Source organism: Rhinolophus sinicus, linkage group LG02 (genome assembly GCF_036562045.2).
Source record: "Rhinolophus sinicus isolate RSC01 linkage group LG02, ASM3656204v1, whole genome shotgun sequence".
NCBI classification, from domain to species: domain Eukaryota; kingdom Metazoa; phylum Chordata; class Mammalia; order Chiroptera; family Rhinolophidae; genus Rhinolophus; species Rhinolophus sinicus.
In genome coordinates, this window is record NC_133752.1 from 116,646,209 (window position 1) to 116,672,348 (window position 26,140).

The 26,140-nt window shown below is 36.8% G+C and overlaps 1 long non-coding RNA gene across 4 annotated transcripts in view; it reads right to left on the minus strand.

Annotated features, from left to right (window-relative positions):
- Window positions 1–552: 552 nt before the first annotated feature.
- LOC141570065 (uncharacterized) overlaps window positions 553–26,140 on the minus strand; it is a 31,993-nt gene continuing 6,405 nt past the window's right edge. For 2 of the 4 annotated variants that reach the window (XR_012493873.1, XR_012493871.1), the window contains exons 2-3: window positions 22,940–23,162; window positions 17,212–18,307 (exon numbers count right to left, since the gene is read on the minus strand). This is a non-coding gene — a long non-coding RNA (uncharacterized LOC141570065). The other 2 variants (XR_012493872.1, XR_012493874.1) reach the window with 2 other exon arrangements.

The following is a 26,140-nucleotide window of genomic DNA, read 5'->3' on the forward strand; positions in this document are numbered from 1 at the left end:
AGAAAGTACATTCCAACTACTATAACCTGTTTTGAGAAGTAAAAAAAAAAGTTAAAAATTCCATCAGTTTGGAAATGAGCAAGCAACATATCCAAAGACAGGTCTTAAAAACTTGAGACCAAAATATAATCACCATTTAGAGCTAAAATTGATTTTCATTCCATTATAATTCTTCTATTACACGTGACAGAAACTGACACTGACAATTTTAAGGAAAAAGTGAAGGCACTGGTGGGACTTTTATTGGGAAGAAAGATGGCAGACTAGGGATTCAGGCTTGAGACCAGGGCAAGAACCAGGGAAGCTGTGGGCACTAGAGCCTGAAATACGTATTATCTTTCTTAATTGCCATGGCTGAAGTGAAATCTTTCAAACCATTTTCTCCTCTATCAATTACTCTGTTCAAGACTCTTAAGTCCCAGGAGGGGGTGCCCATTTGGAACAGCTTGGTTCTCATGCCTGCCTCTTAGCCAAGGGAGAGAGGAGCACCAAGAATGCTCACAATGGGAAGATGTATTCCCTAAAATAACATGAGGGGTTGGTAGTGGAAAGTGCCTGAAAAATCAACAAATTCCCATTATGTGTTTCCTAAGAATGAGCTGTATGCAATTAATCTAATGGCCTGAGGTGGGTAAAACTCTGAAATGTCATAGAACTGGATCTTTGATTCATTGTTTATGTTTCGTTCATCCATTTATTTGTAAATCTTCAATGTCCAGCAAACAAAAACAAGGCACCGTGGTACACAAATCACATTAACCTCCTGCTTAAAACTTTCAATGGTTTACACTTCGGATAAAATACAAAATCTCTAATGTGGTCTCTTCAGGCCCCACAGCATCCAGACCCGAGTCTCTCCCATCCTTCTCCCCTTGCTCTATCCATTCCAGCTCCAGGCTTCTACCACTGTCGCCTCTGATGGCACTCTTCTCACTCAAGCCTGTAAACCCTGAATAACTCCTCGTGATCACGGACTTCAAGGTGAATGTTGGTTCCTCAGAGAAGTTTTGCTAAACCCTCAGTCCGATTCTTTCTTGCCTGTTGTTCTGGCCCCTGGAGCCCTGGTTTCTTTATAACACAAATTGTAATCTCCTATTTATTAATGACTCTCTTCCTCAAAAGATGGCACATGTCCAAAATCCAAGGACCACATCTATTTTGTTCAATCCTAAACATAATGTGTGACACAGACTGTGACCAGTGTTGGCACAAAAGAAATACTGTTCAGTGAGGATTCAGAAATGAATATTAACTCTATATATGGAGTCTGTCTTTTAGGGAGAAGAAATTATAATAATTGAAACTGGACCAAAGTTTTTGTGCCCGATGCTTTGGAAGGCCAAAACTCAAAATGTCAGAGTTTGGATTAAGAAACAGTTTATTGATCGAGAAGGTGCTAACCAAAAAGATGGAAGCCCTAATGGTGCCTCAAATCCATCATAAGAAAGTACAGAGCTCAGGCTTCTTCTATGTCAAGGGAAGGGGAAACGGGAGGGGAAGAGGTGACTGATGGCTGCAGACATCTGGGCGCCAGCAGGGGGTGTGAGGCAGATTGTGGAACTTCTTTGTTCTTACTCTGTTGACTCTAGCTGATGTGAGTTCAGTCCTGAGGTTCCTGCAACCCTTTGATAAACAATCATAAAATAATCATGATTTTTGTATATACTTCCCTTATTTTTTTGGGAAGGCAATTTCCGGTAAGGGGCTTTTTTTAATAAAATTCAAGCCACAAGCAGAATTCCTTTAATGATGAGCATGTCTACATGCAAGACTAAGCAGAAGCTACTAAGCTGAAGGCCATGGGAACAAAGCAGACTTGAACAAGATGGAGTCAGAGAGGCCAACCAGTTACTTCACTCTGTTCCATGATCACGGTGGTAAGTGCAGTGCTAGAGGGTTGGAGAAGGTACCACAGGAACACCCTGAAGGGACGGGCAATTTCACAAGGTCTCCCTTCATGTTGTTGTAGATTTCTTTAAGAGGGTGAAATGAGGGGTGGATGACAACATCAGGTAGCAAATGCACAGAGGGAGGGAGAAGGGAGAGGGAAATTCGAGGGGTGCACCTTTAGGTGAGTGCCACAAGGTCAAGGCTATGACCCCCTCTATAGCATTTCTACCCAAGATTTGAATGAAGACGGAAAGAATAGTTAGGAAATCTGTGAGTGACACAGATTGGGAAGAATGACTAATGTGCTGTCTAGTCCTGAAATTCTATTTCATCAGGTTTGCTTTTAACAGGCATACTACATTGCATTTCTTAATGATGCACACTGCATTGCTTTCTCTTAATTAGTAGTGTCTTTGTAATTTAATTCAAATGACTTGGGAAATGGGGTTTCTAAGAGAACAAATCAATGACTTGATATTCTGGAATGTTAAATATGTTATAAAGTTAATTCATGATGCCAGAGTTGAAAACAGAAACATAAAAACCAAACGTTTAACATTCTTTTTTCAAACTCATGTGCTTTCAGCCTTTCAATTATTGCCATAACATGATTTTTATTAAACTATAACTTCTGTTTCATTGGCACAATTAGGCCTAAATTCAATGTTTTATCAACACCATGAAAGGACCATTAACCAATTTATGCTTATTCAGTTGTTAAAATGAGGAAATAAAAACCAATTTCCCTTTTCTCCCCTCCTCTCTTTCCTTTTCTTCCTTCCTTCCTTCTTTCCTTCCTTCCTTTTTCCCACAAACATTTATTAAGATTCTAGTACTAGCCTAGAGTTCTGCTAGGTGAACATAACTTGAATATAGATAATACTTGGATTCAGATTTTATTTAACCAGCTACGTCAAGAGTAAGTTTGACATGATTTAATTGATCCAATTACAGTACACATCCAGAAACATCTTGTACATTTTTAAACTCCTTATTTCAGCCCAATAGGATGTAACAGAGTTTGTCTTTTTTACCTTCTCCCATTCATCCATAAATACTGATTCACCACCATGTAACTCTTGATTAGTTTATCCTTAGTTCCTACTTTGGCTGAGAGCAAAATAAAAATGTGTTCAGCTGAATCTTTAGTAAGTCAGTAAGCCTTCTTTTCATTTTCTAATTCTACTTATAGTTAAGGCTGGACTAAACAGTTTTCCATTCAGCAATTGTAATTAAGCCCATTAATTAAAAAAAAAAAAACAGACCATAACACATCAATTAAAATGGTTATAGGTTATATCTAATATGGGGATCAAACAAGTACATAGTTCTGTTTGTGACATATTAAACAAAACTGGGCACATTTAATTTAGTTGATCTATCACTGTGGATCTGCTTCCTTGTCTTCTGCTGTTTTTAGAAATGTTTTCTTTTTCTTGCTTTGTTGTTGTTGGTATTTAGTAGACCATCCAGGTCTTCTTGAGTAAGGACAGAAGATAAGAATTTGTTAGCACTGCACTTGATATTCACCAACATCCTTCTGACACATGAACAAATGTCCTGGAGAGTATTATTTAAATTTGTGTTTCTCTTAATCATTTTTAATAAACTACAAATCATTTTAAAATAAACTAGGAAATTCTGTATGTTTAGCAGAATTGTCTTATAAAGTGAAGTTGAGGTAAATATAAGAGACTTATATGGATATAGATTGAGATTTTCCTGTTGATAAGAATTTAAGATACAGCCTCAGAGGTGTAGACAAGAGTGAGAAGCAGCCTCACATTTTAAAGAAGGACCCCAAACACCCATACACAAGCCCTACTATGATACAGATATTATGGTCCAGCAACCATCACTCCCAACAGCCTCTAGAAGAGGAGACCAGAGATTCATTTGGGCAAATGCATCTTTAGGGGAGCTTCCCAAGAGGAAAGAGAACAGCGGAATTTCTTCCTTGTTCTGCATGGCACATTGCTTCTTCCACGCGAGCCAAGAAAGGGGAGATAGTGAAAAAACCCTTTAGAATTGGGAGTGCTAGCTAGAAAGGGATGTGGGACTTTCATTTTATATCCAGATGCCTGCTGAGCTGGAAGAACATGTACATGTGCCCTGTGCTACTTCAGAAGTGAAAGAGAAGCCAATTTGGGGGAGAATTTAACAAGGGTCCCTTGGAGTTTGAGGGGTATTGAGAAATCTGCAGACTAAAGGCTGTCTGGAGCTGTGTCTAGTGGCTGGGCGAGGACAGAAGGTTGCAAGTATACTTGCACCATTTGGGCAAATACACACCGTTTCTCATGGACTAAAGGGACACTGTGAAGACTGCCTACCAAATAGAATGAAAAGAGAGGCCATGCTGCAGCTGTAATAGGAGAGGGGAAAGGAGGGACATTTGAAATGTATGAGAAATTAAAGTTTAATTTAGACTGGACTGAAAATTTCCATAGCTAAAAATGAGACTCTTCTCATATCTGAGAGTGACCCCAAAGGTAAAGGATCTGCTTGAAATGTCATTGGGAGCAAAGAAGGGAGATTTGCTTGCTTGAAGGCAGTGGTGGGAGAAGAAAGAACAGTTTATTGATTATGATCTCTGATTCAGCACATTTACTAAATCAGTCACACAGTTTATTTAAAAAGTAAGCTATTCTACCACCTATGAAGTATTCCTGACAAAAATTATTTTTTTGAACCTGAATTTAATCAAGTCTCTTGAACTAACTACCAGCTTATAGGAAAGACAGAAGATAGGAAACTATTAATGATATCAGGAGGATATTGTCAGCCAAATCCAGAATGTTATAAATTCCACAGGACAAAGGTCCCCTTTTTCTTCAACAAACACGACATAGAGGAAACGAAGGGAAGAACTGTCAGAAGTTAAAAGAAATTCAAGAGGAGGCTTTCTGGTCAAGATGACAGAGTTGGTAAATGCTGCGCTGACATCCTCTCACAACCATATCAAAATTATAATTAAACTACAGAACAACCATCACTGAGAATTGCCTAAAGTCTAGAATTGCCAAAAGTCCTACTTCTAAGGACAGACAGAAGAAGCCACCTTGAGACTGGTAGGAGGGGAAGACACGTGGAATGGTCTAGTACCACACCCACATGTAACCATTAAAAATTGGGAGGGATATCTCTGCTGCAGAGGTCCCCCCTTAAGGAGCAAGGGGTCCAGCCCCACATCAGGCTCCCAAGCCCAGGGTTTCAGTGCCAGGAAGAGAAGTCATCATAACTTCTGGCTATGAAAACCAGCAGAGATTGTGGCTCAGTGAGATGGAGGTGGCTGGAGTCCCAGGTCCTACTCCTGTACGATACCAACTACATAAGACTACATAAGACCACTCTACTCACTGACAGGCACACTCACTCTGAGCTCCAGTGCTGGGGAAGCTGCTAGAAAAGCACTGGGGACATGTAGGAAGGAACTGAGTTGTCTGACTTCATGGTGAGGGCTGTAGGGGCAGGTTTCTCCCAGATGGAGGAGCTGGCAGAAGCCATTGTTTCCTTGTTGATCCCTCCCCTCTCCTGGCATGCAGATGCAGGGTCCACCATATCTGACTCTCCATCAACCTGGCTAACACCATAGGTTGGCCCCACCCTGGTATATCCTGACCCTGCCCCACCCAACTTGTGAGCCCATCCACGCCACTTCCAGTGGCTTTTCCAGACAAAAGGCCTGTCTTGGCTTATGCGGCAGACTTTCCTAAAATCTCTCAAAGGTTCACAAAACCCAAACAAGCATCTAGCTTCAGTGTGCCCTATACCTCTTGCTGACATGCCCTGAGCCTGGCACTTGTGACAACTGGCCTTGGTTTGTGGCCTGGCTCCTCAAGGCACCTCCAAGCCAAGGGCAGTTGGCAGCAATCTGCTGAGTGCTTTGTGGCTCATGCAAGGTTGCCCCGGGTAGGGCCCAGGCTGCAGCTGAACTTGGCCTGCAGTGGGGTCTTTCCCAGGAGGCCCTGGGGCTGACACACCCAATAGCCAGCTTCTGACTGAGCCAAAGCATCACCTGGCTGCCTCTAAGGATGACACATCTAAAAGGCAGACTGGGCAGGCACCAGAGCCCTGCTAAAGCGAATTCTGCTCCATAGCATTAGCCACAGCACAACAGCTTACCCATTGTAATCAAGGCCAGTCCTTATAACCAATCAGCCTAAGGGTCAATCATTCCCATTGACATGCAAACAGCAACCAGAGCTCAACTGCAGCAGAAGGGCACACACAACTGACAAGGGACACACCTGGAACACCCAGCTCAGGTGACCAGGAAAATGATGCCACTGGGCCCCACAAAACACCAACTACATAAGGCCAATCTACTAAGACAGGGAGCAGCCCTACCTAATACATAGAAGCAAACACAGGGAGGCAACCAAAATGGGAAGACAAAAAAACATGTCCCAAATAAAAGAACACAGCAAAGCTTCAGGAAAAAAACTAAACAAAATGGAGACAAGTAATTTACCAGATGCAGAGTTCCAAACACTGGTGATGAAGATGCTCAGTGATCTCAGGGAGGACTTCAACAAAGAGATAGAAAACAAATAATTGGAGATAGAAAACATGAAAAAGAACCAGCCAGAAATGAAGAATACAATAACTGAAATGAGGATTCCATTAGAGGGAATCAACACATTAGATGAAGCAGAGATCAAATCAGCAATTTAGAAGATAGGTAGCAGAAAGCACCCAATCAGAACAGCAAAAAGAAAAAAAAATCCAAAGATGAGGATAGTTTAAGGAGCCTCTGGGTCAATATCAAGTGTACCAACATTCGCTTCATAGGGGTAACCAGGAAGAGAAGAGAGAGAGCAAATAATTGAAAACCTATTCAAAGAAATAATGACTGAAAACTTCCCTAACCCGGTGAAGGAAATAGACATACAAGCCCAGGAAGTGCATAGAGTCCCAAACAAGATGAACCCAAAGAGGCCCACACTAAGACACATCATAACTGAAATGCCAAGGTTAAAGACAAAGAGAGAACCTTAAAAGCAGCAAGAGAAAAGTAGTTAGTTACCTACAAGGGAGCTCCCATTAGACTGTCAGTTGATTTCTCAACAGAAAGTTTGATTGGCACAAAATATTAAAATGATGAAAAGAAAGTACCTACAACCAACATAACTCTACCCAGTGAAGCTATAATTTAGAATTGAAGGGTAGATAAAGAGCTTCTCAGACAACAAAAAGTTAAAGGAATTCATCACCAGCAAAAAAGTATTACAAGGAATCGTAGAGGGATTCTTTAAGACAAAAAATAAAATAATAAAAAATAAAAAATATGAACGATAAGATGCCAGTAACTACATATTAATCAGAAATTACTTTAAATGTAAATGGATTAAATGCTCCAATCAAAAGGTTGGGTGGCTGACTGGATAAGAAAACAAGACCCTTATATATGCTGCCTATAAGAGACTCACTTCAGATTGAAAGATACACACAGACTGAAAGTAAAGGGATGGAAAAAGGTATTTCATAAAAATGGAAACAGAAAAAGAAAAAGCTGGGATATCAATTTTCATATCATACAAAATAGACTTTAAAACAAAGGCTATCACAAGAGACAAAACCCAATAATCCCACTTCTGCGTATTTATCTAAAGAAACCCAACATGCTACTTCAAGGGGATATGTGCATCCATATGTTCATTGCAGCATTGTTTATAATGGCCAAGATGTGAGGGCAGCTTGGATATCCATTGATGGATGAATGGATAAAGAGGAGGTGGTACATATATACAGTGGAATATTGCTTGGCCCTGCAGGGAATAGATTCTTGCCATCTGTGGCAGCATGGATGGACCTGGATGGTATTGTGCTGAGTGGAGTGTCAGACAGAGAGAGACAGATCCAATGTGATTTCACTTATATGTGCAATCTAATGAACAAAATAAACAAACAAACAAAAAAAGAAAACAGAAACAAACTCATGAATACAGAGGACATTTTGATACTGCCAGATGGGAAGAGGTTGAAGGCATGGGTAAAAAAAGGTGAAGAGTTTAAGAAGTAAAAATTGGTAGTTACAAAATACTCATGGGTATGTGATATAAAGCATAGGGAATATAGTCAATAATGTGATAATAACTATGTATAGTGCCAGGTGGGTACTAGACTAGTCAAGGGGATCGCTTCTTAAATTGTATAAATATCTAACCAGTATGCTGTACCTCTGAAATTAATATTAAATAATATTGAATGTCAACTGTAATTGAAAATTTTAAATGGGGGGAAAAAGGTGAAGGTGAATAAGAGGTTCAAATTTCCAGGTATAAAACAAATAAGTCATGGGGATATAACGTACAGCATAAGGAATATAGTCAATAATATTGTAATAATGTGGTACAGTGTCATTATTACAATATTATTGACTATATTCCCTATGCTCTACCTCATGGGGCTATAACATACAGCATAGGGAATATAGTCAATCATATTGTAATAATGTGGTACAATGTCAGATGGTTGCTGGACTTGCTATGGTGATTACTTCTTTAGGTATATAAATGTTCAATAACTATGGTGTACCCCTGAAACTAATATAATATTGTATGTTAGCTATATTTTAATAAAAAATCTTTAAAAAAGAAACTGAAGAGACTATCTGACATATATGTGTGCAGTGTGTTTGAATTTTTATTTGAACAACAGTAAAGATATTTTTGAGGAAATCAGGGAAAATTGAACTTATAGATCAAATATTATACATATTAAGGAATTAATTATTTGAGGGGTATGATGTAATTTTTTTTCCTTCTTTTAAGTTCTCATGTACTAGGGAAACATACTGAGGTATTTATATTGAAGAGAGATGATTTCTGGTATTTGTTCTTAAATACTCCAGAGTAAAATAATAAAAATAAATATGAATTTAAAAAAAAATAGAACAAAATCTCCAGGATAGAGGAAAATAAAGTGTAAATTTGAGGAGAGGAAGAATGATAGAACAGGAATAATTATTGATGCTAGATGATGGGTACATGAGACTTTATTATACTGTTCTATTTTTACGTGTGAAATTTTCTATAATAAAAAGTTAAAAATTAAAAAATAAAATTAAAAAGCTGTTTAAATAACAAATATATTTACTTTTATTATGTGAGGTCTAACTGGTGTAGCATGATGGTGAAGAGCTCAAATGCTGGAATTCAACTTTGTTTTGAATGCTGGCTACAACCGTTGTGTCATGTGACCTTAGGCAACAGATAACTTTATGAGCTCAATTTTCCTCTCATGCAAATGAGAATAATAATTATGCCTATTGTTGCTGTAAGGCTTTAATGAGATAATATGTGTAAAATATTAACAAAGCATAGAGTTGTTGTAAATATTAGAGTAATCTGTAATCTCTACAAGTAAGTACAAGTATTAGCTTAATCATATTTAATTTCCACTTTTCTCTGTTTCCATTTTAAGCTACTATCTTTGATGCTATAGTTTTCTTGTTACCTTAAGATTAAGAACTATAATGCTATAGTTGTCTTGTTACCTTAAGTGAAAAAAAATGTGCTTAGGTAGAAATCCTCATGGGTGGAGAACCTCACCTTGGAATTCATCCAGACATGACCTTTGATCAGTTAGAGTTTTTTTATCTCCTCACCTGGAATACATCCAAACATGACCTTTGATCAGTTAGAGTGCTATGATTGTAAGTCGCACAAAACAATTCTGAACAACTTAAGAGAAAAACAAAGGATATCTTACAGAGTTCAAGGAAACTCTGGATCTGGGAAGACAGACTAAAGACAAACCCAGGAACCAGAGAAACTATAGAGATCTAAGCAGCATGAAACCATAATGTTTAGTTATTTTTCAGGTCACCACATCAGGATGAATGAACTTCAACTATTTGAAGTCTCTGTATCACTTCATACAAGATTCCCATTTAAGAGAGAGTGTCTGAGTGACCCAGTTTGGGTCATATGCCCATCCCTTGGTTGGAATGAGAAGTAAATTGGGTGCCTCTAGTGATAGATCTACCAAGACTGTATCCAAAGATGGGGGGATTGTTATCTTTGTCAGTCTAGTCATTTCCCCTAACATTCATTCTTTCTTTTGTAGTAATAGGATTTTAGCTGACCAAATATCTGCCCAGATAAAGACTATGTTTCCCAGCCTCCTTGGAAGCTCTTTGTGGCCATGTGACTAAGTTGGACCATGGGCTACAACCAGAAGAAATATGTAACATGTCCAGGTTCTGACCTTAATAGAATTGCACATACGCTCCTGGAGTTGCCTCAGATCTCCTTATCCCCTTCCCATGGCTGAGAGAAGGCTAAATCTCAAAAAAAAAAATAACAAATGAAAAAAATTGGGGGTTACTGTTCTTTCCATCTTACCAGGAGAGAAACTAAATCTTAGAAAGGTTAAGCAACTTACTAATTTTTCTGCATTTACATAGGTGGGATATCTGAGATTTAAATGACTCAGAAACCTCTCATTCTTAACCACTATGCTATATTTAACTCATGCAATCTTAATTAAACATCAAGTATTAGGTACTAAATTAGAAGCTGTAAGTATAATAATGAACAGTCTCCTTGTCTTTGGGTAGCTGATAGGCCAGAGGGAAATAGAGATAGGTAAGGAGGTGATTATAGTGTAAGGCTATATGTCGTCTGAAAGACACACCTAAAATCAGTAGGGTACTGGAGCTGCTTCATACTGGTTCTTACCAGCTTGTAGAAGCTGACTGTTACAGCAGCATTATTCATAATAGCCCCAAACTGAAAACAATCTAAGGTCCATCAACTGATACATGGATAAATAAATAGAATGTAATATAATTCAGTAATAAAAAAATGAAGTATTAATACATGCTATAATATATGTGGACCATGAAAACATATGCTACATGAAAGAAGACAGTCACAAAAAACACTTATGATGCCATTTACATAATGGAAGAGGTAAATCTATAAAGACAGAAAATAGATTAGTGGCTGCCTATTAGGACTGGAGCGAGGGGATGGTTGGAGGTTCGTGGCTGTCGATGTCTTTCTGGGATGATGGAAATGTTTTAAAATTAGTTGTGGTGGTGGTTGCACAACTCTTGAATATATTGAAGCTGTTAAATTGTACATTTAAATGGGTGAATTATATGTATGTGAATTATGTCTCAATAAAATTATTTAAAAACCAGGGTGGTATGAACATCTCCTCCCAATTTGACATTCGATGACATCATGTTGGTGGGAGTAAGTTTGCCAGATTTAACAAGTGAAAACACAGGACAATCAGTTATATTTGAATTTCAGATAAACAGCAAATATTTTTAAATATAAATGTGTTCTGCACAATATTTGGGACATACTTAAATACTAAAAATTATTCCTTGTTTATCTGTAATTCAGATTTAACTGGGCATCCTGTAGTTTATCTGGCAATCCCAGGTGGGAGTATTGACATAGCAGAAATCAGTAAATTTTACCGATCAGACAGACCCTGTTTCCCCTCCAGAGAGTTGGTTGTTTAGCATTTGCCAGCACACCACTACATAAATCATTATAAAAAGAGAAAGAGTAAAAGTCAAAGGACGTTAAAAGATATACTATTAAGAAAATGTTAACTAAAGGTTGTATGACTAAATTTATATCAGACAAAACAAACTCTAAAACAAACAAATACTGTAATAAGGGTAAGAACATTGATAGAAGTTCACTTCATCAAGATTTAAAAATTTGAAAGTTTTATGGGCCTCATAGAACAGCTTTAAAATACTTACAGTGAAAGTTGCCAGAACTACAAGGAGAATCAACAAGTTTACCACCATAGTGGAAGATTCTGATATATCTATATCAACAACTAATAGGCCAATCATAAAAGATATCAGTAGGAATATAGAAGATTTCAAAAATATAATTAACAAGCCTGACCTAATGGACACATATAGACTCTAATACCCAACAACTGGATTACAGGCATTTTTGTCAGGTGCCCATAAGGTATTTATGTGAAAACTGTTCAGGATGTGGCCAAAAAGCAAGTTCAAATAACTTTTTAAGAACTGCTATATGCAGACCATATTTTCTAAACACAATGTGATTGAATTAGAAATGCATTTTAACATATTATATGCTTGGAAATTTTAAAACATACTTACAGAAATGCATGTCTCAAAAAAGAAATTATAATGGAAATTTAAAAATACTTAAACTTGGATGTAATAAAAATACATATCAAAAATTCTAGAAAGGAATTCTTAGAGGAAAATGCATAGTTCTCAGAGATTAGAAGAGAGAAAGAAGAACAAAACCAAAGATAGCGAAAACAACAGGAAGTAGTAATAAACAGAAATTAAAAGAAGGGAATGCACAGATGAACAAATTTAGAAAAAAATTATAAAAAATTGAATAGGTATTTTAAAATCTTCTCATGCATATGAAGAAAACTCATCAGCACCAGACAATTTTACAGGTGAGTTCTAACACTCTTTCCAGGAGTAGAAAATGGAGAGAAATACTCCCTGATTAATTTCCTGAAGTTGGATATGATGGTGATATAAAAACCAGACAATTTCAATGTAAGAGATGCAGTTTATAGTGCCTCTCACTTATGAACATAGATGCCAAAATCCTAAAGCAAAATATTTGCAAACAGAATACCATAAGCCATAGAAAAAGCCCATTCAGCTTTGCAAAATTGAGTTGAATGGAAGGATGCAGGATTGAATCAATATTAGAAAATCAATTAGTGTGATTCACTATATTAAGAGATTAAAGGCAATATGATCACCTTAACAGATACAGAAAAAACATTCAATAAAGTTCAGCAGCAATTCATGGTTTAAAAAGCAATCTTAACCTGATAATCAGTACCTAGAAAAAGGCATAGAGCAAACAACATATTTTAATGAATGTTGAAGTCATACTTTTAAAATCAGAAACAAAACCAGGATGCTTGTTATCATTGCTTCTATATACCAAAGCAATCCACAAGATAATGAAATAATGACTGAAAATAAAATTTAAAGAACTGTCATTATTCACAAAGGAAATGATAGCGTACAAAGAAAGCACAAATATATATATTGATTATTACTGAAAATAAGATAGAGTTTAGCAGGATCATTAGATTGAAGATAAAGTATAAAAGGTTAATTACATTTTGATAGAGCAGCCCAGTCAGAAAATGCAACAAAATATATCTAGGAATAATTTTAACCAAAGATGTATAAGACCCTTTTGTAGTAAAATGTAAAACTTTACTGAATGATATTAAAGAGGATCTAAGTAAATGGAGAGACAAAACATGTTTATGGATTGGAGGATTCAATAATTTGAAGATTTAGTTCTCCCCAAATCTGTTCAATTCAATTTGAATTAAAATCTCAACAGCATTTAATTTTGTGGAATTAATCAAAATGTTTCTAAAATTTATAGGAAGAGCAAAGGGTCAAGACTAGCAAAGTTAGACTAAAACAAGCTGATATTAAGACTTGCAGTAGAAAAGCACATACCCAAATTACATATATGTTGTGAAAACCTGATATCTGACAGAGCTGGAAATGCACAGTGGTGGGAGAAAAGTAAGAACTACCCTGTTTCCCGAAAATAAGACCTACCGGACAATCAGCTGTAATGCGTCATTTGGAGCCAAAATTAATGAGACCTGGTATTTTACATTGTATTGTATTGTATTGTATTGTATTGTATTGTATTGTATTGTATTGTATTGTATTGTATTGTATTGTATTGTATTGTATTGTATTGTATTGTATTGTATTGTATTGTATTATACTATAGACCTGGTCTAATTTTAGAGTAAAATAAGACTGGGTCTTATATTAATTTTGCTCCAAAAGACTCATTAGAGGTGATTGTCTGGCTAGGTCTTATTTTCAGGGAAACACAGTATTCAATAAATGGTACAGGTACAACAGGTTATCCCTATGGAAAACAGAACTGAAAATTGGATTTCTGTACCATTTCTAATAAATGGTACAGGTACAACAGGTTATCCCTATGGAAAACAGAACTGAAAATTGGATTTCTAGTTTATGAAAATTTATTTCTAGTAAAATAAGACTGGGTCTTATATTAATTTTGCTCCAAAAGACTCATTAGAGGTGATTGTCTGGCTAGGTCTTATTTTCAGGGAAACACAGTATTCAATAAATGGTACAGGTACAACAGGTTATCCCTATGGAAAACAGAACTGAAAATTGGATTTCTAGTTTATTGAAATTGATATGCATAATATCAATTTCAGATAGATTAAGGAATTAAACGTGGAAGACAAAGCCTGACAACTTCCAGAAGATAGTATAGTATCTTGATGATGTCAGCATAGAAAAGGATTTCTCAAACACATACAGGAAAAGATTAATAAGTTTAAATTCATTAAAATTAAGAAATTTATGTATTAAAAAATAAAACAGAGTGAAAAGACAAGTCACAATCTGGGATAAGATTTTTATAGCACACATGACAGACAAAATACTAATATCCAGAATGTGGAAATGGACAAAAGACATAAATAGGATTTTTTTACAGAAGAAGAAACTCAGAATAAAATGTAAAAGAGCGCTCAATCTCCCTAGGAAATGCAAACTGAAACCACACTGACCCTCCCTGGACCTGGCTCTAGATACACCATCCGGACTAGGAGAACTCAGACTCTTTGGGGCTCCCTCTGCCATTGTCACATTGGCAAGCACTGGAAGCACTGGGAAGTCATGGTAATGCTGGTGTCACCAATTGGTGAGCTTTATCCGTGAGCAGACAGAGATCAAATGCTACCAAAATAAGATGGGCATTTCCTCTATCATCAATTTGATGCGATTGGACTACTGAGAAGTTCTGGAGAAGGCAAAGCAACTAATGGGGTCAGTCATGGTGAAGACAAACTCAGTTATCAGAGGAGGTAGGGAGGTGTTGTTCGCAAAAATCTTCTCCCATTCGGTGGGTTGCCTCTTTATTTTGTTGATGGTTTCTTTTGTTGTACAGAAATTCTTTAGTTTGATATAGTCCCATTCATTTATTTTAGCTTTTACTTCCCTCTCCGGTAAAGGGCTGATGTCCAAATATACAAGGAACTCATACAACTCAACAACAACAAAAAAACAAACAATCCAATTAAAAAATGGGCAGAGGACCTGAATAGACATTTCTCCAAAGAAGACATACAAATGGCCAACGGACATATGAAAACATGTTCAACATCACTAATCATCAGAGAAATGCAAATAAAAACCACAATGAGATGTCACCTCACCCCAGTTAGAATGGCTACCATCAACAAGACAAATAGTAACAAGTGTTGGAGAGGCTGTGGAGAAAAAGGAACCCTCATACACTGTTGGTGGGAATGCAGACTGGTGCAGCCACTGTGGAAGGCAGTGTGGAGGTTCCTCAGAAGAGTTAAGGAGATTGAGAAAGTGTGTGTCCTGATGGTGGTCTGAGGTCACACTGGAAGGTTCATGAATTGCTACACATGCAAACATACAAAACTACAAACACACACTGAAATGCCATTTCAAAACCTCAATGGCACAAAGCTAAATCATATACTATCAAGTGTTGGTAAAGATAGAGAGCAAAGAATTTACTTACTCTGCTAGTGGAAGTATAAAGAGAAACAACCACCTAGGAAATAATTTGGTGTTTTCTACTAAAGTTATAGATATGCATATCCTAAACCCTAGCAGCTCCAATTAGAAATGGAAAAATGAAGACCATACAGTTATAGGAGATAAAAGTTTATGAGAATGGTTTAAAAATATGTAGAGTTGAAAGATAAACTGACACATGTTAAAATTTCTAAGAGTTTATTTGAGCAAAAATCCATTTTAATCTTGCAGTGCCAAACCAGAAGTGGTTAGTAATGTTCCACCAACAGGAGCTAGGGGAAAGAATTTTGTAGAGAAGATGCAGAAACAAAGCAAGGTGATTATTTGAATGGCTACAGCTTAAGCGTTTGCATTATTTGGAAAAGTCTAGTTGGTTGTTTGTGGTTGGTTGTTCTTAGGTTTTGATTTCTTAACTTGGAGGCATTTCAGGCTTAGGTTTTTGATTTTCTTAGGTAGGCTGCGAAGGCATTGAAGCTACATCATTAATGGCCTTATTTAGTTCATTCGACAATAGATAAATAAAACATTTAAACTCCTAGAATAATATTACCTAGTTTACTGGTGTTTTACACTGGTCTACTGGGTATTCAAATATTTGAAATCATTAGCAGTCTGGAGTCAGACTGCCTGGCTTCAAATCTTGGCTCAACCATTTTCTGGCTTGGGCAAGTTATTTAATCTCTCTAAGTCTCACTACTCTCTCTCTCAGGATTATTGTAAGGAATTAATGAAATAATGCAAGTAAGAGGTTCCAAACAGTGCTAGTAAGTGCTCAATACATGTTAGCTATATGATTTCTGTTTGATTACTTTGTCCTTGCAATGAAAAGTTGCAATATACAAAGTAATGTATATTGTAAATTATGTATGTGAATTACTTTAAAAACAATACATGATGTTTTCAATGTTTAATAGAATAACATTTCTCAATATTAAAAAAGTCTACTTAATAGAGCTTCTTTCAAATCAAGATGGATTGATTTTTGTCCACTAAGATAGTCCTATATCTTACCTTTATTTTATTGAATAACAGGACATTTTATAACATTGACTAAATTTTGTTTTCTAGTCAAACCTAAGTCTCAACAAATAATACTTCTTTTGCATGAAAAAGAAACTTCCTAAACTAACTGTTGCTTGAGTAAGCAATTGACAATACAAAGATCTGGCAAACACTTATTTAGGGGACTGATGAGTAAATCCATTTCTCCCAAACTTTAGCAGTTAGTTATTTTCCAAAGAACAGAAACAAACCAGCCCAAACAATGTAAATACAACAAAAGGAAACAAACCAAAAATAGATATAGTTTTCTTTAAATTCTTGAACAGCACAGTTATTCAAGCCAACTTCCTAATCAGAGGCAGCATATACTACCCTGTTTCCCTGAAAATAAGACCTAGCCGGACAATCAACTCTAATGCGTCTTTTGGAGCAAAAGTTAATATAAGACCTGATATTATGTTATATTATATTATATTATATTATATTATATTATATTATATTATATTATATTATATTATATTATATTATATTATATTATATTATATTATATTATTATATTATATTATATTATATTATATTATATTATATTATGTTATATATTATGTAAGACCAGGTCTTACGGTAAAATAAGACCGGGTTTTATATTAATTTTTGCTCCAAAAGACACATTAGAGCTGATTGTCTGGCTAGGTCTTATTTTCGGGAAAACACATATGCAGGCATGTGTGTGTGTGTGTGTGTGTGTGTGTGTGTGTGTGTGTGAATGAAGCTGTATGAGTTCCTTATATATTTTGGATATTAATCCCATATTGGATGTCATTTCTGAATATATTCTCCAATTTAGTCGGTTGTCTTTTTGTTTGGTTGATGGTTCTTTGCTGTGCAGAAACTTTGTAGTTTGATGTAGTTTCATTGTTTATTTTTTCTTTTGTTTCCTTTGCCCAAAGAGACATATCCAAAAAGATATTGCTAAGGCTGATGTTAAAGAGTTTACTGCCTATGTTTTCTTCTAGGAGTTTTTATGTTTTCAGGTCTCACATTAAAGTCTTTAATCCATTTTTGAGTTTATTTTTGCATTTGCTATAAGAAAGTAGTCTAATTTCATATTTTTCCAGGTATCTCTCCAATTTTCCCTACACCACTTATTGAAGAGACTATCTTTACCCCATTGTATACCCTTACTTCCTTTGTCACAGATTAATGGACCATATAAGTGAGGATTTATTTCTGGGCTCTCTATTCTAGTCCACTGATGTATATATCTATTTTTATGCCAGTATCATGCTGATTTGATTATAGTAGTTTTGTAGTTTAGTTTGAAATCACAGAAAATCATACCACCCACTTTGTTCTTTGTCAAGGTTTCTTTGGCTTTGCAGGGTCTTTTGTGGTTCCACATACATTTTAGGATCAATTGTTCTAGGTCTGAGAAGAATGCCATTGGTATTTAAATAGGGATTGCATTGAATCTGTATATTGTTTTGATAGTAAGAGCATTGTTTTCTTAATTTCTTCTTCTGATCATTCATCATTGGTGTATAAACATGCAACAGATTTCTGTATATTGGCTTTGTATCCTGCCACTTTACTGAATTCATTTATTACTTCTGCTATTATATATATATATTTTCTGGAGTGTTTAGGACTTTCTATATATAGTATAATGTCATCTGCAAATAGTGACATTTTTACTTCTTCCTTACTGATTTGGATGCCTTTTGTATCTTTGTCTTGTCTGATTGCTGTGGCTCAGATTTCCAATACTTGGTCGAATAGAAGTGGTGATAGTGGGCATCTTTGTCTTGTTCCTGATCTTGTAGTAGTTTCTTGAGTGACCTGCAGAAGAAGAAAAATAATTTTCCTTCTAGCCTTCTAAGCTAGTGGCTGAGACATCCTGTAATAAAAGGCAGATTAACAAGAGAAAAACAAATAGAAATGTATTAACATGTATATATGGGAGATACCCATGGAAAAATAAATAACTCCCCTAGGTGGTCTAAGTCAGCAGTTTAAATACCATTTTCGGCTAAAGACAACAGAAGGAAAGGTGTATGTGTATGTGGCAGGGAGGGAGTCAATTACATGATTTACTAAGTAAATCATGGTAATTAAGGGTAAAGTTAGTTATGCAGGTTTAAGTTGATGCCTTCTCCATTGATAGATTCTCTTGTAATTTAGTCATGCTCCTCTTCTTGGAACAGAGAAGGAGACTCCCTTAGAGACGGAGATTTCCTTTCAAAAAGCAAATGTCTCTTACAAAAGGATAACTTCTATTTTTGTTTTTAGAGCTTCTCTTGCCTTTGCTGTTTCTCAAAAGAATCCTTGTGCCAAAGAGGCATATTTTGGGGTGACATATTCTACTACCTGTCAGAACAAAATTGCCAACCTGGATTTAAAATTAATTGTGCAAGCTAATCATTGTTTTTGAAGGCCACATTATGCTCTACAACCTGGGCAGAGGCATTAGATTGAAGGGAATCAGGATATGCCACCTCCCAAATATGCCACTATAGTGTATTGGTTAGTTAGAGCTGAAAGCAACTGAGAAACCGCAGATACAATTAGAGTTGTTGAAATAAATTTCTAGGCCAGAGATGAACCGTTCCTGCTCAGGGTACCATGTCAGCAAACAGAAACTTAGATAATTTTCACGTCCTTGTAAATGTTCCACTTGACCAGAAACCCAGTGTATTCAGTCAGCCAATCCCCAAACATCAAGCCAATTCTGGACATTCTCACCCCAAACAAAAGTTTTATCAGGTGGCCCCAGCTAATCAGATATTTTCTATTTGTCTCTCTCCCTTGTTCTTTATTCTTAATCCTATAAAAGCTTCTTGCCTTCTGCCCATTTTTCAGTTCTTCAAAAGGAGGCTGTCCACTTCATGAAATATTAAACAAAAATGTGTTTGTATCACCTAGATTTTCTTACTTATTATTTTTTTTAGCTGAGTTCTCTGCCCTCCCCTTTTCTGTCTAAAAGCTGGGCATACGTTTCTCCTTTTTTCTGTAGCAAGGGGAGGAGAGCTATCCTTATCACTTGTCATAAACTGAGACATATTAACATTTTTATGAGTTTACTTGAGTGAAAATTGATTTGAATTGAGCAGCACTAAAACAGAAGTTGTTAGGAGCCTCTACCAACAGTAGCTAGGGACAAGACTTTTATAGAAAAGAGGTGAAAGTAAAGCAAGAAAATTATTTGACTGGCTCTATCTTAAGCAATTGCCTTATTTAGGAGAGCTTAATTGGTTGTGATTGGTTGTTCTTGGGTTTTGATTTCCTAATCTTGAGGTATTTCAGGCTCAGGTATTGGTTTGCTCACATAGGCTGAGGCTGCTAAGGCATTAGAATCACCTCAGTCTAATGGCCTCCTTGTTTAATTAATTTATCATACTGGAGATGGAGAGCTGGCACCGAGATGAGTCTGCATAAGCAAATCTTACTAAAATAGCCCTTATCCTCCATTAGATCCTTCCATATATTTCCTAGTCACTTTCCCACAATTTATCTGCCCTGGAAGCCCCAAATCCCCTTCCTTTTTGTAGTTAGTTCTCCAGAATGTATCACCACTTTTTGTTAAAATTATATAGCTCCCAAGTCTAACCACTTCTTTAGGTTTTTCACTTCTTTTTTTGTGCAGTCCTTATGCATGTATACATATTAACATCAATTAAAATTGTATGCCTTTTCTCCTGTTAATCTGTTTTTGTTAGTTTAAGTTGCTCCTCCCAGGTACTTAAGCTAAGAAGCAGAGGAAACGTTTTTCCTCCCCTACAAGGTAAAAGTGAGAGGAGGAAGACTGTATTTTCTGAAGTTGTTCTTTAATTAACATCCCAGATTAATGTGTTTGTTTGCTTGCTTGTTTTCTAGCAAATAAGTGTCCATTTTACATATTAACCAAAATCTCTCAAATAAAATACATTTTTGAATCCAATTTAGCCAACTCACCTGTGACAAGCATTGTCTTTAAAGTATTTTTTAAAAGTGTACCACCTATTAGTTTTCATGTAATTTTGCAAATGCTGATATTAAGTATATTTTAATATCATTTAGAAGTGAAAACATAAATGAGTGATCGTCCTGAGTTATCAGATAGATTTTGTCTCCCTCAACAAAGAAAGCACTTTTCTTAGTACAGATCGATATAGATAGAGGAAGAAGGGCAGGAAGGAAGGAGAGAAAGAGAGAGAGAGAGAGAGAGAGAGAGAGAGAGAGACTCTTATACCCAGAATATTTTTTACACAATAATAATTTAAATATTAATAACAATCATATTAAGTGAATTGCTTTATCCACTCATTGCTTGCTGATGCTACCAGCTCTGTGGTGGTAGAGACATTTTCAGATTAGTATTTCACAAAGGACCACTTTTTGAGCCCTGATTACAATACTCTGGATTTTCAGACTATTCTAAGCAATCTATGGACTTAAGCAATGCACTGTTTGAATTAGATGATCCTGGAATCTTCTTACCACTAAGTTTCTATCAAATTATAAAGGGGAGATGGCAGTGCATTAGGTCTAAATTCTTTTCAACTCATCATTCTAATTATGCCACCTAGGGAGGCCAGCTGGCTAGCTGTCAAGAGACCTCAGGAAGTTCATTTACATTGGTAAATTCACTGGGGTACAAGCTCCAAATCTTTGCTTTGCAGGCTCAAAACTTGTATTTTTGTGAGTCTTCTCTTGGCAAATTCATATTATCCAAGCTTATCAAACTGTCATTTTATTAATTTACAATGGACAATAAAATGTTCATGTGGATTGTTATGCTTGCATCAACAGGACCAGTGCATTTATTCTTTAAAGACAAATCTATCAAGGAAGCCAATTATGACTGAAATTTTTTGGGGGGAGGGGTGTCTGCATTCAGAACAAGAGGAGGTAGTTGAATGATGCACCTCAGGGACATATTTGTCATGTAGCCCAGAGTATTTTGAGTCTGTGAAGGTCTCTTCTCCTGCTTAATTTGGGGGAGGGTATGAGAGTTTGGGATGAGTAGGAATTAGACAAAGGGAGGATGAATGTAGGGAACATCCCAGGCATAGGGAACAGCATATGTAATGGTCCAGAGGTAAGGGATAAGTTGTGATGAGCCAGAAACCTGTAATTGTACAGCACTCCTGAAGTGACAATGCAAAGAAAATAATGTTGATAGATTAAAGATGGAGGGGTACCTGTGGCTTTGTTATCCACAGTAAGAAGTTTGGGTTTTTATCCTCAATATCATGGGGACTTAGTGAAGAATTTTAAGTAGGAGGTGTAATGATGATCAGATTTATGTTTTAGAAAGATCACTCTGGCTGCAGTGTGGAGAATGAATTTGGAGGAATGCAAGACCCAAATCAGAGATCTATTGGCAACCCAGGTTACAATGGAGTGACTTGAAAATGAGGCCATGTGAGCTAGAATTTACAGGACTAGGTGATTAATTGAATATCGGCAGAAGTAAAAGGGGGACAAATATGACATTCCGGTTTCCAGCGTCGGCATGGTGGTACCGGGACTGATATAGGAACCCAGGAGCACACAGGGATCTGAATGAAGGGTAGGCAGACGAAGAATCAATTTAGAGTTTAGACATTTGAATTGAGCTTGAGGATTCTGTGGGATATCGATGGGGATTTATTCAGTAGGCTGTTAAATATTTGGGTTTCATATTTAGAAGAGAGAGCCAGACTGCAAATTTGGGGATCACCAGCAAATAAATAATATATAATAGAAACCTTAAAAGTGTCCACTAAACCATTGAGAACATATGGGAGGTAGGCAATAATGATCCTGTAGCCCACCTTCTTTAGACAAATTATGAAAATCAATAAATAATAATACCATTCACTCTCCTGGGGCAATTCTGGCAACATTCTTCCAAAGTTGAGTAGTTCTAGTACTGGAAGCTTGAAGTTCAAGTTCATGATATAATTTTCCAAACAAGGCAATTTCTTGGAACATATATTGAGCTAACAATTATATAATAAAATATTCTGCTTGTATTTGTTAAACAGCTGTAGGCTAGCTGGCCTCGACAGTCACACAATCACTATTTATTTGAAGCAAGTCACTGAGTCCAGCCTACCGTCAAGGGAAGGTAAATTTGATTCTACTTTTTGGTGGGAAGACTGTCAAAGAATTTGCAGATATATTTTAAAATCACCACAGTTAGGGGAAAAAGAGTCTACATGTTTTGGAAGGTTTACCAAGTAAGTTTACTATCAACAACTGGTCTGAAATTTAATTTTTTCTTCTTCTCTTTTCCCTTCCCTTCCCTTCCCTTCCCTTCCCTTCCCTTCCCTTCCCTTCCCTTCCCTTCCCTTCCCTCTCTCTCTCTCTCTTCTTACCTTTCTCCCTCCCTTCCTTTCAAAACTCATTTTCAGATATTGCCTGCACACTGTCACTCCAAGTTCAATGTGTATATTGCTAATTGAAAAGTATTTTTTTTTTTTAAACAACACAAATTTATTATCTTACAGTTCTGGAGACCAGAAGACTGTAATCAGCTTCACTAGGCTTAAGTCAAGGTGTCTTCAGGGGCTGGTTCCTTCAGGAGATCAAGGTGAAGATTTTGTTTGCCTTTTCTAGCTTCTGGAGGCCACCTGCATTCCTTAGCTCATGACCTCTTCCTTGCCTCATTGCAATCTCTTGCTTCCATTGTCACATCTTCCACTTCCTCTTCTGTGTCAAATTTCTACCTCTTATTTTTTTTTTAAAAAATTGTGGTAAAATATAATAATGTAATATTTACCATTTTAATCCATTTTAAATGTACCTTTCAGTGGCATTAAGTACATTCACATTCTTGTGCAACCATCCCATCATCCATTTCCAGAACTTTTTAATTGAAAAGAGTTTTAAAATGTTGACCATTAATTTTATATTTATTTTTAATGTGATATATGGAAGGAATCACAGCTTTGTAGACATGGATAATTTTCAAACTTCTGATCCTCAGTGAACTCATCCACGATATTTAACATAGAACCGTATGAACATGCCTAACGCTGGACCACACTCTTTGTTCTTAATGACTTAGATATAGTATACATGAGTATATAGAATCTAGTTTATTTTCCAGCGTTTCTCCAGAGGGAACATAGCTCGACTCGTATGTAACATGAGGTCTCAGCTGCTCTGCCTTTGGAAGCTGAACTTGATCCACTCCTTGCTCCTGCAAGCTTCCTTGTTCTCTGTCTCCTCATTAGGTTGGGCCAGTGGAAAGCACCAGCATGAAATCCAGAAGGGGGAAAGGAGTGAAGCCGGGACATATATTCCCTTGGTACCCTCCCTGCCACATCTAAGTATTTTCTAAATATTTCTCTACTGGAGGTCACAGCTCCGGTCCTGCAGCTCTCCCTCACAGTTTTCTTGAGATTCTGATAACTGCTCCCTCTTCTTACCCCTTCAGGCACTAGTCCAATTAGATACTATGGGATAACTCCTGCTGTTGCTAACCGAGGTGTGCTTTACCATTTCTTACTGGTTTTCTTAACCTCTGACCATGCCCGCTTAAATAGCCCCTCCTTGAAAATATCTTCAACTACACTTTTCCTTCTGGGCGCCTGACATACTTTCCCCATTTTTTGAAACATCTTAATCAGAACCTCATGATGTAAAACATAAAAGTGAAGCTACATCAGCTGATGCAAGAGCGAATAACACAGGGCCTTAATTTCTTGCTTCTCCCCGTTCACTGAGGTGACCTCTGAGAACTTAGGGCTTGGAAGGACACACTTAGATAAACACTGGACTTAGCAAATCCAAGGAAATGCCAGCGCTAACCAATGCTCTGATGACAGGTCTCTATCAAACGTGTTAAATAACTTTATCTGACCTCAAAAACACATCTCAGAAGCATGTGAGAAGACAGTTTCAGATATTAGTTCTGTAGGAGAGGAAACACTTTCCTTTCTTCCCTTCTAGGTTCCCTGCCTGTTCTAATAATTAAACTGACAGAAGTCAGATTAATAGGAGAAAAACAAATACAAGTTTAATAACATGTATACCTCCTGTATACATGGGAGAGACTCAGGGAGACTGAGTAACTCTCCAAAATGGTGGAAGCCATCACCTTAAACACCATTTTCAGTTAAAGACAAAAGAAGAGGTTGGGGGATGGAAGGAGTCAGTTATGGGCGGTCACCAGGAAAAGCACAGTAAACAAGGGCAAGGTTTTTCTGCAGAGTCAAGTCACTGCCTTCTCTATTGATGCAAGTTTCTAGATTGAGTCATCATTCTCTTCTTGCTACAGAGAGGGAGACAACACTACCAGTGGAGATTTCCCTTTTACACGTGAATGTCTCTTACAAAGGGTCACTTCTGCTTGGTTTTCGGAGCTTCTCTCATATCTGCTATTTCTTAAAAATAACCAGCCTAAAATTATCTTTATGCCATGGAGGCTTATTTGGGGTGGCAAATTTTGCTCCCCTCTAGTTCCATTGCTACAATTCACCCACATTGCCTTTGGTGACTTATTACGTTTGGTTGGCTGTTCAGCTAGAGCAGGGGTATCCAAACTTTTTTCAATGTTTTTCACCAAGGGCCATATGTGGTAAAATACACAAACAGCCGGGCCACTCACTCGAGGTGAAGTACGTATTGCCTCACCTGGTTTATTTAAGTAAACTAAATATATTTTTGGAATTTGCTGCGGGCCAATTAAAAATGAATTGCGGGCTGCAGTTGGCCCACGGGCCGCAGTTTGGACACCCCTGAGCTAGAGGGTTCACAGATTGGTCTCAGAAGACTGATAAGAATGATGATTTGGATTTGATTTAACTTCAATTTCACTTTGATTTACTAAATTTTTTTTGCAAACAGGCAATGTAAAGATATTTCCAAGATCAAAAGGTGAGATATCCTAGATCCCCATTGCTTTCCTAGTTCCCAAAATGTGTTGTTTATGAAAACCCACACAGAATGAGAAGTCTACCAGGTCAGAAAATCCCAACCGTGAACTTTCTGTGTATGATTGGAGGAGCCACATTGGCACTCAAGAGATCACCCTATTATCTATTTATTTTTTATTATTAGTTTCAGGTGTATGAAACAACATAGTGATTAGACATTTACATGTCTCACAAAGTGATAACCCCAACAAGTCAACTACCCATCTGATACCGTACATAGCCATTACAATACAATTGATAATATTCCCTATGCTGTACTTTACATCTTGTGACTATATATTTTTTTCTTCCCTAGTATCATAGATGGGAATTTTTATTGTGTCATCTCTATTTGATTCCATAACTTATTTTGTACTCCACCAACTTGTGGTTTAAATGCAATAGGCTTGACCATGGCCTATGCCATATGTATATTGAGAACATTATTTTTAATAGATATTAAAACATAACTATTATTTTGGGTTTTCCCTAAACCTGCCTCCAAAGAAATTTAGTGGAGACCTGATATTTTCCTTGAGGTTAATCGAGTCTACTAAAGTATGGAGAAAACCAGTAGGGATTTCTGGAAAATTCATGTATCTCCCCACGTATTTGAAGCCTTCACATTTGCCTCCCTCCTCATCCTGCCCTCAAGGGCTGTAAGAAGCACAAATTGACACTAAGCTTTGATTAGTTGGTTCACGATGGTTGCACAATGTTTAGAATATACTAAAAACCACTAAGAATCGTACACTTTAAAAGTGTAAACTTTATAATTTGTGAATTA